The sequence below is a fragment of the Ranitomeya variabilis genome, chromosome 2 (genome assembly GCF_051348905.1).
Source record: "Ranitomeya variabilis isolate aRanVar5 chromosome 2, aRanVar5.hap1, whole genome shotgun sequence".
NCBI lineage: Eukaryota > Metazoa > Chordata > Amphibia > Anura > Dendrobatidae > Ranitomeya > Ranitomeya variabilis.
The window spans coordinates 865,298,562-865,311,288 of NC_135233.1; the positions used below are offsets into that span (position 1 = coordinate 865,298,562).

At 41.7% G+C, this 12,727-nt stretch overlaps 1 protein-coding gene and 1 long non-coding RNA gene across 4 annotated transcripts in view; both read left to right on the plus strand.

Moving 5' to 3' along the window:
* The window catches only part of IL1RAP (interleukin 1 receptor accessory protein), a 379,294-nt gene that overhangs the window by 59,529 nt on the left and 307,038 nt on the right, over positions 1-12,727 (plus strand). The gene's annotated exons all lie outside the window — the stretch shown is intronic.
* Positions 1-12,727, plus strand: part of LOC143808051 (uncharacterized) — a 28,049-nt gene that overhangs the window by 6,865 nt on the left and 8,457 nt on the right. The window contains exon 4 of the long non-coding RNA XR_013221866.1: positions 9,790-9,883. This is a non-coding gene — a long non-coding RNA (uncharacterized LOC143808051). The remainder of the gene's footprint in view (positions 1-9,789; positions 9,884-12,727) is intronic.

Genomic DNA, 12,727 nt, shown 5'->3' on the forward strand with positions numbered 1-12,727 from the left:
GGTGAATTTCAAATTTCAAAAGATCTGCTGGTATCTGAACACCTCCCATGATTTTATTTGCTTTGTGAGCTACTGGTTACTAAAGATGGGCACCAAGTCTTTTTCAGTGACAGTTTTACAATTTAGTACATACCCTATTTTCCGGACTATAAGACACACTTTTTCCAACAACTTTGAGGGGAAAATGGGGTTGCATCGTATGATTCCGATAGTAGCTTATCGGGGAGGTAGAGCGGGGTCCCAGGAGGCAGGATCGCTGCTGCAGGAAGCTGGCGGCGGTGGCAGGAGTGGGGCAATGCTGCAGTACCCGGGCTGGCAGGGCAGGGTGTTCAGTGGTGCAAGGCAGCTGTGGGCTCCAGCCTTTCAGAAAATATCAGTGGAGCCCCCGCAGTTCCCATTGTTTTTACTGCGGTTAACTTCGGGACAATGGCCACCGGAGCGCGGATTGTGGTCTCGGCGACTCTTCCTCCTGAGACCCCGCTCCATTGTAGCCACCCCCCATGGTAAGCTACCATAAAAGCAGACTATAAGGTGCACCACCATTTTATTAAAGCATAAAAATCAAACAGCACAGAATATGAACGGCACTAGGTGTTAACGCAGCAGGTGGTGTAACTGCAGCCCGAGGATTCCACTGTAAGACTCCTATAGCACGTATATAGTCTGCAATTTTCGGGTGGTGCTCAGCATAAAAAGCAGTGAATAAATGTCAAAGGACCCGTGGAAGCGCACAAGCGCGAAACGATCGTAGTCCTGTTCTTTCTCCCCGCACCGCTGATCTCTCCCAGCCACCTCTCCTTGCTATGTCCGTTGTCATGTTATGATGAATAAAGGACTTTGATTTGCAATTCATCTGGGTGAGTGCCGCATTTCCTCTTTTTTTTTTTTTACTTTGACATTTTATTAAAGCATTTTTTTTCTATTTTCCTCCCCAAAATTTGGGGTGTGTCTTATGTACAAAGCGTTAATTGGTACTACGAATAAATTAAGTGCAACATATACTTAAGTTGAGTGCCGGGTTCTTCTTATCTATCCTTATGTACCAATGCGACTTATAATCAGCAGTAATTATAAAATGTGGTAATTAAAGAGCTGTCATTTTTATTTTTTCGTCTCGTTCTGATATTCAAAGAATTTTTACATCTTTTTTTGTCATAGATGGGGAGTTATTTTATGTTATCTTCATACTCTGTTCTTTTTTTTTTTTTTTTTTTTTTTTATCCGTTATGGTATTAGATGATATCACTGGGAAAATAATGGAAATACATGTCCATTTTTCACCATTTTTGTGACCACAAAGGACCCCTAAAATACAATTAAAGAATTATTCCCCTTTGTGTGGGGCTACAAATAATTATTAGGATTGCCTCTTTATGTATTTATCTATCATTTTTACTTGTTTTTCATTGATTTATTTATTAGGGAGTTAATCTCGTAACCAAAGAAAGAAATTTAATACTTAAGATGGGATACTCATGAACTTCATGTAACCCAATTCTTACAAACCATCTATACCAAAAAGAGGAATTACAGAAGAACTACAAAATGTAGAGTTCAGTGAAAATTGTTATATTATGGGGTATAAATTATTTGATAAAGTAAACTTGGATTGCCTGTTAAACAATCCCTGCTTGTGTTGCAGCTGTTGAACAGGCACGAGACATGCCGGTGCGAGGAGTCAAGCACATTATTCAAACATGCCAAAGACACTCAGTTAGCACCCGAGCATGCTCAGATAACACCTTATCCTAGCACTTTCACTCATCACTAGGCACCTCTTTTGGTATAAATAACAAATAAAACAATAGTTTTGGGCCATTAAAACAAGCAAACACATTATTTAATCCTGTAATGTGCAAGGGTCCATCTCTGATGATTTATGCTCTATAACACTGTAGTTGCCAAAGCAATTGTTCTATGAAAATAAATGCTGTGACTGAAAAGACTTTAGGTTAAAGGGAACCTGTCACCCCCAAAATGGAAGGTGAGCTAAGCCCACCAACATTGGGCTTATCAACAGCATTCTGTAATTCTGTAGATAAGCCCCCAATGTATCCTGAAAGATGAGAAAAAGAGGTTAGATTATACTCACCTGGGGGGCGGTCCGATCCGATGGGTGTCCCGGTCCGGGGCCTCCCATCTTCTTACAATGACGTTCTCTTGTCTTCACGCTGCGGCTCTGGCACAGGCGTACTTTGTCTGTTTTGTTGAGGGAAGAGCAGAGTACTGCAGTGCGCAGGCGCTGGGAAAGGTCAGAGAGGCCCGTTGCCTGCGCACTGCAGTACTTTGCTCTGCCCTCAACAGGACAGACAAAGTACACCTGTGCCAGAGCCGCAGCGTGAAGACAAGAGGATGTCATTGTAAGAAGATGGGAGGCCCCGGACCGGGACACCCATCGGATCGGATCGCCCCCCAGGTGAGTATAATCTAACCTCTTTTTCTCATCTTTCAGGATACATTCCAGAATGCTGTAGATAAGCCCCTGATGCCGGTGGGCTTAGCTCACCTTCGATTTTGTGGGTGACAGGTTCCCTTTAACTACAACTTAAGTAGACATTTATTCTTTACATGATGATGTACTATAGTCCTTGTGAAACTGTATAGAAATAAAGCCTATACTAAAATGGCATCCCCTGGAAATGCAGTGATGCTTATGTTATTGTTGTCATGAAAGACCTATCGGCAATGAAGCCGCATCTTGCTGGTCACATCTGTGCTGGAGTCAGTGTGGCCGGAGTCGCACTAGCGTATAGTACGGACGATGTGATCTGCCCCATATATGAACACTGGGCCGAGTGCTATGTGATATATTCTCGCATAGCACTCGGCCATTTTCTGACGCTGGCCTTAGAGATGATATTCACACAAACAATAATCCCAAATTAGTGCTTGAAACAGTTTTGCTTTTCAAATTCCTGAATATATCTTATTCCTCCCCATAGCACATTGCATTTAATGACACTGAACTATTTGATGAGTAGTTAAGCTATACTGTACAGGTCCTTCTCAAAAAATTAGCATATAGTGTTAAATTTCATTATTTACCATAATGTAATGATTACAATTAAACTTTCATATATTATAGATTCATTATCCACCAACTGAAATTTGTCAGGTCTTTTATTGTTTTAATACTGATGATTTTGGCCTACAACTCCTGATAACCCAAAAAAACTGTCTCAATAAATTAGCATATCAAGAAAAGGTTCTCTAAACGACCTATTACCCTAATCTTCTGAATCAACTAATTAACTCTAAACACATGCAAAAGATACCTGAGGCTTTTAAAAACTCCCTGCCTGGTTCATTACTCAAAACCCCCATCATGGGTAAGACTAGCGACCTGACAGATGTCAAGAAGGCCATCATTGACACCCTCAAGCAAGAGGGTAAGACCCAGAAAGAAATTTCTCAACAAATAGGCTGTTCCCAGAGTGCTGTATCAAGGCACCTCAATGGTAAGTCTGTTGGAAGGAAACAATGTGGCAGAAAACGCTGTACAACGAGAAGAGGTGACCGGACCCTGAGGAAGATTGTGGAGAAGGACCGATTCCAGACCTTGGGGAACCTGAGGAAGCAGTGGACTGAGTCTGGTGTGGAAACATCCAGAGCCACCGTGCACAGGCGTGTGCAGGAAATGGGCTACAGGTGCCGCATTCCCCAGGTAAAGCCACTTTTGAACCATAAACAGCGGCAGAAGCGCCTGACCTGGGCTACAGAGAAGCAGCACTGGACTGTTGCTAAGTGGTCCCAAGTACTTTTTTCTGATGAAAGCAAATTTTGCATGTCATTCGGAAATCAAGGTGCCAGAGTCTGGAGGAAGACTGGGGAGAAGGAAATGCCAAAATGCCTGAAGTCCAGTGTCAAGTACCCACAGTCAGTGATGGTGTGGGGTGCCATGTCAGCTGCTGGTGTTGGTCCACTGTGTTTCATCAAGGGCAGGGTCAATGCAGCTAGCTATCAGGAGATTTTGGAGCACTTCATGCTTCCTGGCACCTGCTCACAGTGCCAAAACCACTGGTAAATGGTTTACTGACCATGGTATTATTGTGCTCAATTGGCCTGCCAACTCTCCTGACCTGAACCCCATAGAGAATCTGTGGGGTATTGTGAAGAGAAAGTTGAGAGACGCAAGACCCAACACTCTGGATGAGCTTAAGGCCGCTATTGAAGCATCCTGGGCCTCCATAACATCTCAGCAGTGTCACAGGCTGATTGCCTCCATGCCACGCCGCATTGAAGCAGTCATTTCTGCCAAAGGATTCCCGACCAAGTATTGAGTGCATAACTGAACATTATTATTTGATGGTTTTTTTGTTTGTTATTAAAAAACACTTTTATTTGATTGGACGGGTGAAATATGCTAATTTATTGAGACAGGTTTTTTGGGTTATCAGGAGTTGTATGCCAAAATCATCAGTATTAAAACAATAAAAGACCTGACAAATTTCAGTTGGTGGATAATGAATCTATAATATATGAAAGTTTAATTGTAATCATTACATTATGGTAAATAATGAAATTTAACACTATATGCTAATTTTTTGAGAAGGACCTGTATATGACTGCCACAATCTGAAAGGTGAAAACCATTTAAGATAAAATGCAGCGTTAAAACTTAACTACTGCACCATTCCCACTCTCCTGTTCCTTCCAAAAAATATAGAAATCCGAGGTCAATGCAGCAACTAAAGTTTGGCCTCTGTTACCGTCTTACAGTAAAGTGGGCATTTTTCTGTTGTATTCAACGTTACAGCAAAAGGGACAAGAACTAAAAACTGCCAACTGACAGCTTACTGATGTGTTATTATTAAGCCGGCGTCACACTAGCGAGTTTTACGGACGTAAGAGTGCAGAAAATACGTCCGTAAAACTCGCCAAACAAACGGCACAATTATTCTCAATGGGGCTGCTCCTATCAGCCGTATATTACGGTTCAGTATTATACGGCGTTCTACAGCCGTACAAAATCGCAGCATGCTGTGTTTGTCAGCGTATTGCGCAAAAAAATCGCCAATGAAAGTCTATGGGGACGAGAAAAATACGGATTCCACACGGAACAGCAGTGTGACTTGCGAGAAAAACTCAGCGGTGTTAATGAAAAGCCGGTAATTCAATTGCCGGCTTTTCATTTCTCCTGCACAAACCCGACAGGATATGAGACATGGTTTACATACAGTAAACCATCTCATATCCCCTTTCTTTTTGCATATTCCACACTACTAATGTTAGTAGTGTGTATGTGCAAAATGTGGGCGCTGTAGCTGCGAAAATAAAGGGTTAAATGGCGGAAAAAATTGGCGTGGGCTCCCGCGCAATTTTCTCCGCCAGAATGGTAAAGCCAGTGACTGAGGGCAGATATTAATAGCCAGGAGAGGGTCCATGGTTATTGGCCCCCCCGTGGCTAAAAACATCTGCCCCCAGCCACCCCAGAAAAGGCACATCTGGAAGATGCGCCTATTCTGGCACTTGGCCACTCTCTTCCCACTCCCTGTAGCAGTGGGATATGGGGTAATGAAGGGTTAATGCCACCTTGCTATTGTAAGGTGACATTAAGCCAGATTAATAATGGAGAGTTGTCAATTATGACACCTATCCATTATTAATCCAATAGTACGAAATGGTTAATAAAACACACACACACATGATTAAAAAGTATTTTAATGAAATAAACACACAGGTTGTTTTAATATTTTATTGCTCTCTCAATCCATTTGCAAACCCTCGCTTGGCAAAATAATAAACGCACAAGATACATACCGTCAGATGAACCGTCACGTCCCACGAGGTAATCCATCTGAAGGGGTTAATTATTTTACAGCCATGAGCTGTGCTAATGCACTCGCTCGTGGTTGTAATCCCCGGGGAATGAAGGAAATCTGAGTGATCTGTACTTACATTGAGTTGCGGTGAGGCGCCCTCTGGTGGATGTTCTCATGAACTGCAGCCTTGGAAAAGTTCCCACGCTCGAGTTCATATGAGTTCATTACCTTGTTACCTTGAGGGTATGTATCTTGTGCGTTTATTATTTTGCCAAGCGAGGGTTTGCAAATGGATTGAGAGAGCAATAAAATATTAAAACAACCTGTGTGTTTATTTCATTAAAATACTTTTTAATCATGTGTGTGTGTGTTTTATTAACCATTTCGTACTATTGGATTAATAATTGATAGGTGTCATAATTGACGCCTCTCCATTATTAATCTGGCTTAATGTCACCTTACAATAGCAAGGTGGCATTAACCCTTCATTACCCCATATCCCACCGCTACAAGGGAGTGGGAAGAGAGTGGCCAAGTGCCAGAATAGGCGCATCTTCCAGATGTGCCTTTTCTGGGGTGGCTGGGGGCAGATGTTTTTAGCCACGGGGGGGCCAATAACCATGGACCCTCTCCTGGCTATTAATATCTGCCCTCAGTCACTGGCTTTACCATTCTGGCGGAGAAAATTGCGCGGGAGCCCACGCCAATTTTTTCCGCCATTTAACCCTTTATTTTCGCAGCTACAGCGCCCACATTTTGCACATACACACTACTAACATTAGTAGTGTGGAATATGCAAAAAAAAAGGGGATATGAGATGGTTTACTGTATGTAAACTATGTCTCATATCCTGTCGGGTTTGGGAAGGAGAAATGAAAAGCCGGCAATTGAATTACCGACTTTTCACAGATATCGTGCAGAATGAAATATAAATACAGAATATATATATATATATGTGTCTCAATGACATATATATATATATATATATATATATATATATATATATATATATATATATATATATATATATATATATATATATATATATATATATATATATATACTGTATATATGTTTTCCCGAACATTTGAGCACATAAATACATTAGATGTCGGTTTTGCAAGCCTGCGAGAAAATATCGCAGTACGGATGCCATAAGGATTACATACGGAGGATGCCATGCGCAAAATACGCCGACACACCCTGCCTACGGATGACATACGGACCACTATTTTGGGGACATTTCTCTGTATTACGGCCGTATTACGGCCGTAATAAACGGACCGTATTGTCTTACGCTGAGTGTGACGCCGGCCTTAGGCCATGTTCACACGCTGCGGGTTCCTCTGCGGGTTAATCCCGCAGCGGAATTGAAAATCTGCAGGGCAAAACCGCTGTGGTTATCCCTGCAGATTTATCGCGGTTTGTTCCGCGGTTTCCGCTGCGGGATTACTGCTGTACTATTGATGCTGCATATGCAGCAATATGCAGCATCAATAGTAATGTAAAAAATAATAAAAATTGGCTATACTCACCCTCTGACGTCGCGATCTCTCCGGCGCTGCAAGCGGCTGTGCCGACAAGGACCTTCGTGACGTCACGGTCATGTGACCGCGGCGTCATCACGGTCATGTGACCGCGACGTCACCACAGGTCCTGTTCGGCACAGCAACTGAGACCGGACGGCCGCGGGCAGCGCTGAGAGGTGAGTATAGCTTCATTTTTTATTTTAATTCTTTTTTTTACACTATTTTATGGTTCCCAGGGCCTGGAGGAGAGTCTCCTCTCCTCCACCCCGGGTACCACCCGCACATTATCCGCTTACTTCCCGCAACGTGGGCACAGCCCCATGCGGGAAGTAAGCGGTTCAATGCATTTCTATGGGTGCAGAATCGCAGCGATTCTGCACAAAGAAGTGACATGCTGCGGGTTGTAAACCGCTGCGTTTCTGCGCGGTTTTTCCCGCAGCATGTGCACTGCGGTTTGCGGTTTCCATAGGGTTTACATGTTAATGTAAACGCTATGGAAACTGCTGCGGACCCGCAGCATCAAAATCGCGGCGGTTCCGCGGTAAAAACCGCAGCGTGTGAACATGGCCTTAGTGTTCACCCTTTGCAAGTTCAGTTGTAGTTGGTTTCCATACAGCTAAAGTAGTAGTACTTGCTCTGTAAACATTGCCGACTACAATGGGCAACCTGTTAACCCCTTCAGGCTGGGGCCATTTCCGACTTTTGCATTTCTGTGTTTTGCTCCCCTTCTTCCCAGAGCCATAACTTTATTTTTCCATCAATATGGCCATGTGAGGGCTTTTTGCGGGAGAAGTTGTACTTTTGAACGACACTATTGATTTTACCATATAATGTATTGGAAAAATTCTAAGTGCGGTGAAATTGCAGGAAAAGTGCAATTCCACAACTGTTTTTTTTTTTTTTACCATGTTCACCATATGCTAAAACTGATACACTAGGAGAATAAGAGTCTTCATATATTAAAAATGATGTAATATATTAGTATAAAAAAACATGATGAAAAATAAATAAATACAAATTCGATTGAACATTGCATTCATACGGATAAGGTTTTGGGTGGGTGGTCGCCCCCTGGACTGCACTGAATCGGAGACGTCACGATGGGTAATTAACCCCATACTTACTTTATGTTTCTTATATTGCTCTGATCAGCGCTGCACCTTGATTGACATATGATGCCTTGTTAGTTTAGAACTGCCATAGGATGTGGTTTGGATTATGTAGTTACCATTGCCACATTGTATTTGGAGCATGCACTTTAAACTTTTTTCAGAATCTAATCTTATGGCCATTTATATCGTCTATTTTTGACGTCATTGTCCTAGCTGTTTCACATGTGTCCAGTTTGGCAGCTACCTATTATTATCTTTGGGATCAAAACCTTATCCGTATGAATTCAATGTTTAATAGAATTTGTATTTATTTTTCATCATGTTTTTTGATACTAATAAATGACACCATTTTATATATATGAAGACTCTTATTCTCCTAGTTTTTCAATGTTCTGTTTGAGTCAGTATATTGCCTACTGCTGTAGTAGTGTGTAGCTGGTCTTTTCTTTTATATGCTGAACTGACCAGGTTCAGGCACTAGCGCTGCAGTGGTTTTCTCGCCACTGGATGAAGTCAGTGCACATCGCTGGTGCTTGGATCTGGTGAACTGTCCCCAATTATTACTGTCATCGCAGTGGAGCAGGTACATGACTTCTTCGCTCAAATCGCCGTAATTAGAGGTGACAGAGGGAAATTATAACCAATTGCATATTAGTGGGCTACAATAAATTGGAAGCAGTCAGAGCATAGAAGATAAGGTCAGACGCTGACTGCAGGTCTCCCATGGCCTGAAGCTTCTGTATTCATGATGTCATGCTTTGACATACACCAGAAAATAAAAATTACTGACCCCAATGGCTCAGTTAAAACATTATTAAAAAAAATGGTGAAACTATTCAAATCTATAAATAAATGTTTTAACACAAAGATCAGACTTAAAAAAAAAATATATGACAGTCTCAATAAAGTGTGTAGGTCTTCTGAAGTGGGGCAGAATGTTGACAACCCTCAAAATTAGCTGCTTTGGGCCTCATTCAGACTATGGGGCACAGACCTTGTGTCCTTACAAATCACACGGAGACATTTCCAGCAGCACTAATGAAAAGTGCCAATACAAGTCTACGGGTCCGTGTAAAATACATGTTTATCATTCAAAGGATAGGAGAAAATCCATGGAAAATACTGATGACACACTGACCAAACATTGATGACACATGGATCCAAAACACTAATGACATGGGTACCATTTGTTGCGTACGTGTTAAATACTAACGTCTGAATGAAGCTTTAACTTTATTTTTATGTCTCTTAAAATTGAGCTCATCTTAGTTCATCAAACATAATCCTAATAGATTCCCCTAAACTAGCATTAGGCTTGAATGATGATCTCTGTGTGACAGAACAATCCACTTGCTGATTTTTATTACCGTATGTGTCTTGTTTCAGAAGCTGATCTCTGTGTCTGCATCAGCCATGACAAAGGCTGGCTTATATAGTACAGTGCGACTGATAGCCATTGCCCTTCATCATTAGTCAAAAGGTAACGTGGGTGGGCAATTTGGAAGTGCTTAGTATGGTTGTTAAATATAGAAATTATTCCAATTATAAAAAGCATTTTTATTTTTTAGAAATGGAATTTTTGAATATGACCAAAGTTTTGTGTCTTAAAAATGGGCCACGAGTTTTTAAGAAAGACCTTTTATCTATATTATTAAGGAAATGTGTGCATTCTGACATGTTTTCAAGATCACTACTCTGTAAATAATTCAATGGAGGCATTAATTGTTCCTGAGGTTGACAATCACTCCCAACTACGGACACACAGGAGTGTGACGAGAGACTGCTGATATACGCACTGTATCTAAAATAATGCATGCACACATTTTCTCATTAAACGACAGATCTTAATCCTTTGGCAGTAAGGAATGAAGAGTCAAATTTAGGGTTTACTCACATCTTCGTATATGAAATTGCTCAGATTCTCAGCCATAAAAGTTGGCAAGTGTCATGCGTATGTAATTCTGTTTATCGTGTGAGCGCTAGCATCTTTATGTCATGCATATGCAATGCTTAATTAAATTGTCTAGTTTTCATAAATAATAAAGCAATCTTGTATAAATAGATGGGTATCTTGCAGATATGTAATTTCATAAGCCACCTACATATAATAAACTTGCACCCTTTAAGGTATGTGCACACGTTGCGGATTACTCTGCGGATTTTTCCAGACTGATTTTGGTAAATCCGCAGGTAAACTGCACTGCGGTGGAATTACCGTGGATTTATTGCGCTTTTTTTTTGCGGATTTTGTGATTATTCCACCTGCGGATTCCTATTATGGAGCATGTGTAAACCGCTGCGGAATCCGCACAAAGAATGAACATGCATATCACATTAAGTGCGCCAATTCACCTTTGCTCTTCTCGATTGTCTTGGGTTAATGGTAGTTGGAGTTGATGTCAGCCGTGAATTGTCCCAAAACATAGCTGGCATCAAGTCCTGGTGGTAGTAAAGGTGAGGTGTCTATCAGACGTCCCCATTACTAACCCAGTAAGTAAAAAAGAAAAAAATCACACACAAAAATTTTTTTATAAACTGCTTTCCAACTGTTTCCCGTTTTCAGTGGTTCACCAATTCATAAAAAAAAAAAAATCAAAGTAGTCAACAAATAAAAAGACATAAAAAGAGAGAAACAAATGCAAGAGACTGTCCTTGTCAGGAATCTGATGTATTTGATTCCATATTATCACGCACACAGAGCTCTGCTACATCCATTAGGTCTGTGTACAGACACATGCTGTGGGCTTTTTGACCCCCCTCCCTCTTCTCACTGCCAAGAAAGCTCTCCTCTCTTTGTCTATGTAATTCTATACCACTCCACCCCCTCCCTCAAGAATCTGTAAGTGAGCAAAAACCTTCCTTTGTCTGAACCATGTGATTCATTGTGAATGAGAGAGTTATTCAAGATGGAATAATTCGAGCCCAGGTAGTGAGATAGGTGTGAAACTAACTTATTTGTAATGTGCCAGGGTAGAGCGACACGCACAGCATTTTTCTAAGCTCAGCGCCTTGCAGAAATGGAGAAATGGATTACTACTTAACCGGGTCACACAGCTACCCCATGTGTAGACTTAAATTGAAGCTAACATGTAATACTTTTGTTGTCGCTCTAAGAGGTTCCCAGCGTACGCTATGACGGATATGAGTTTTAATTAAGTTCTGAGTCTCTTTGGAAAGGGGAGTGGAGTCCATGGTGCAGCCCACTCAGTGATGTCAAGACCAGGGGGTATAAGATAGTGGGACCTCATTTTGCACTAGGCTTTGCCCAGGGAGCCAGCTAAGAGACTCTGTGATGCATTTTGATGTCATCCCTCCCCCACCCCACATGGTCAGCCATGATATAAGACAAATGTATGTTTATTTTCATGTTTAATCCCTTTAATTTTGTGATCGTTCTTGTACATATATACTTGTCTCATCTTGGTAATATCTTTTTATACCGTTTGTAAACACTGCGTAATCTTTTTGGAGTAAAAGCTATAATATTTACTAGTCTTGTCCTCCTTGCTCTAAAACGTACCTCCAGCGTCCTCTGTAGTAAATTACGCTACTGATTGGGTTGGCTCCTGACCCGCTATTAGTCGTAGGAATAGGAGCTTGTGGCAGCAGGTCTTACTTAGCTTGTTGATCGGGTAGCCTTTCTGGCGACTAATTATCCTATGTGCAGTTCCCTGACTGACCTCAGGGTAAGGGGGGCGCCAGAGAGCTGCAAGTTCCAAATCGGAACTGGGAAGTGGGATATAAATAAATCCCTGCAGAATTAACTGGGGGCAACCAAACACCCCCGGTTCATGACAGTCCCTCTTTCATCAATTTATTTGAAATCAAAGTTCCCACGCAAGTCTGAAACAGTCCAGGGCTTCCTACGATGTTCCTTGATTCCTGTGAAAAAAGGCTATAGGCTACATAGTCTTTGCTTCATGAGACCCGGCGATTATGATGAGCGGTGACGTCAGTAACGTACCTGGTGTCACAGCTCATCACAGTCGCAGGGTGTTGCGCAGTCAGGAGTGGCTGCTCAGAACCAGGGTACATAGCCTTTGATCGCCGGAGTCGAGAAACATCATGGGAAGCGCTGGACTGCAATGGACCTACATGAGACCTTAGCTTTCTAATAAACTGGTGAATGAGGGACAGTCTTGTTTTTCTTTCTTTCTTTTTCTGTCCTTCAGGTTTCCATTTGTGAGCTATGTTGAATTCCCTGGACTATGTTGGAGTAACAGAATGGTTTTTAACAGGCAAAAATACAAAGTACTACATCTGGGCAATAAAAATGAAAAAAGCATTTACAGAATGGTAGGAATAGGGCTAAGCAACAGCACAT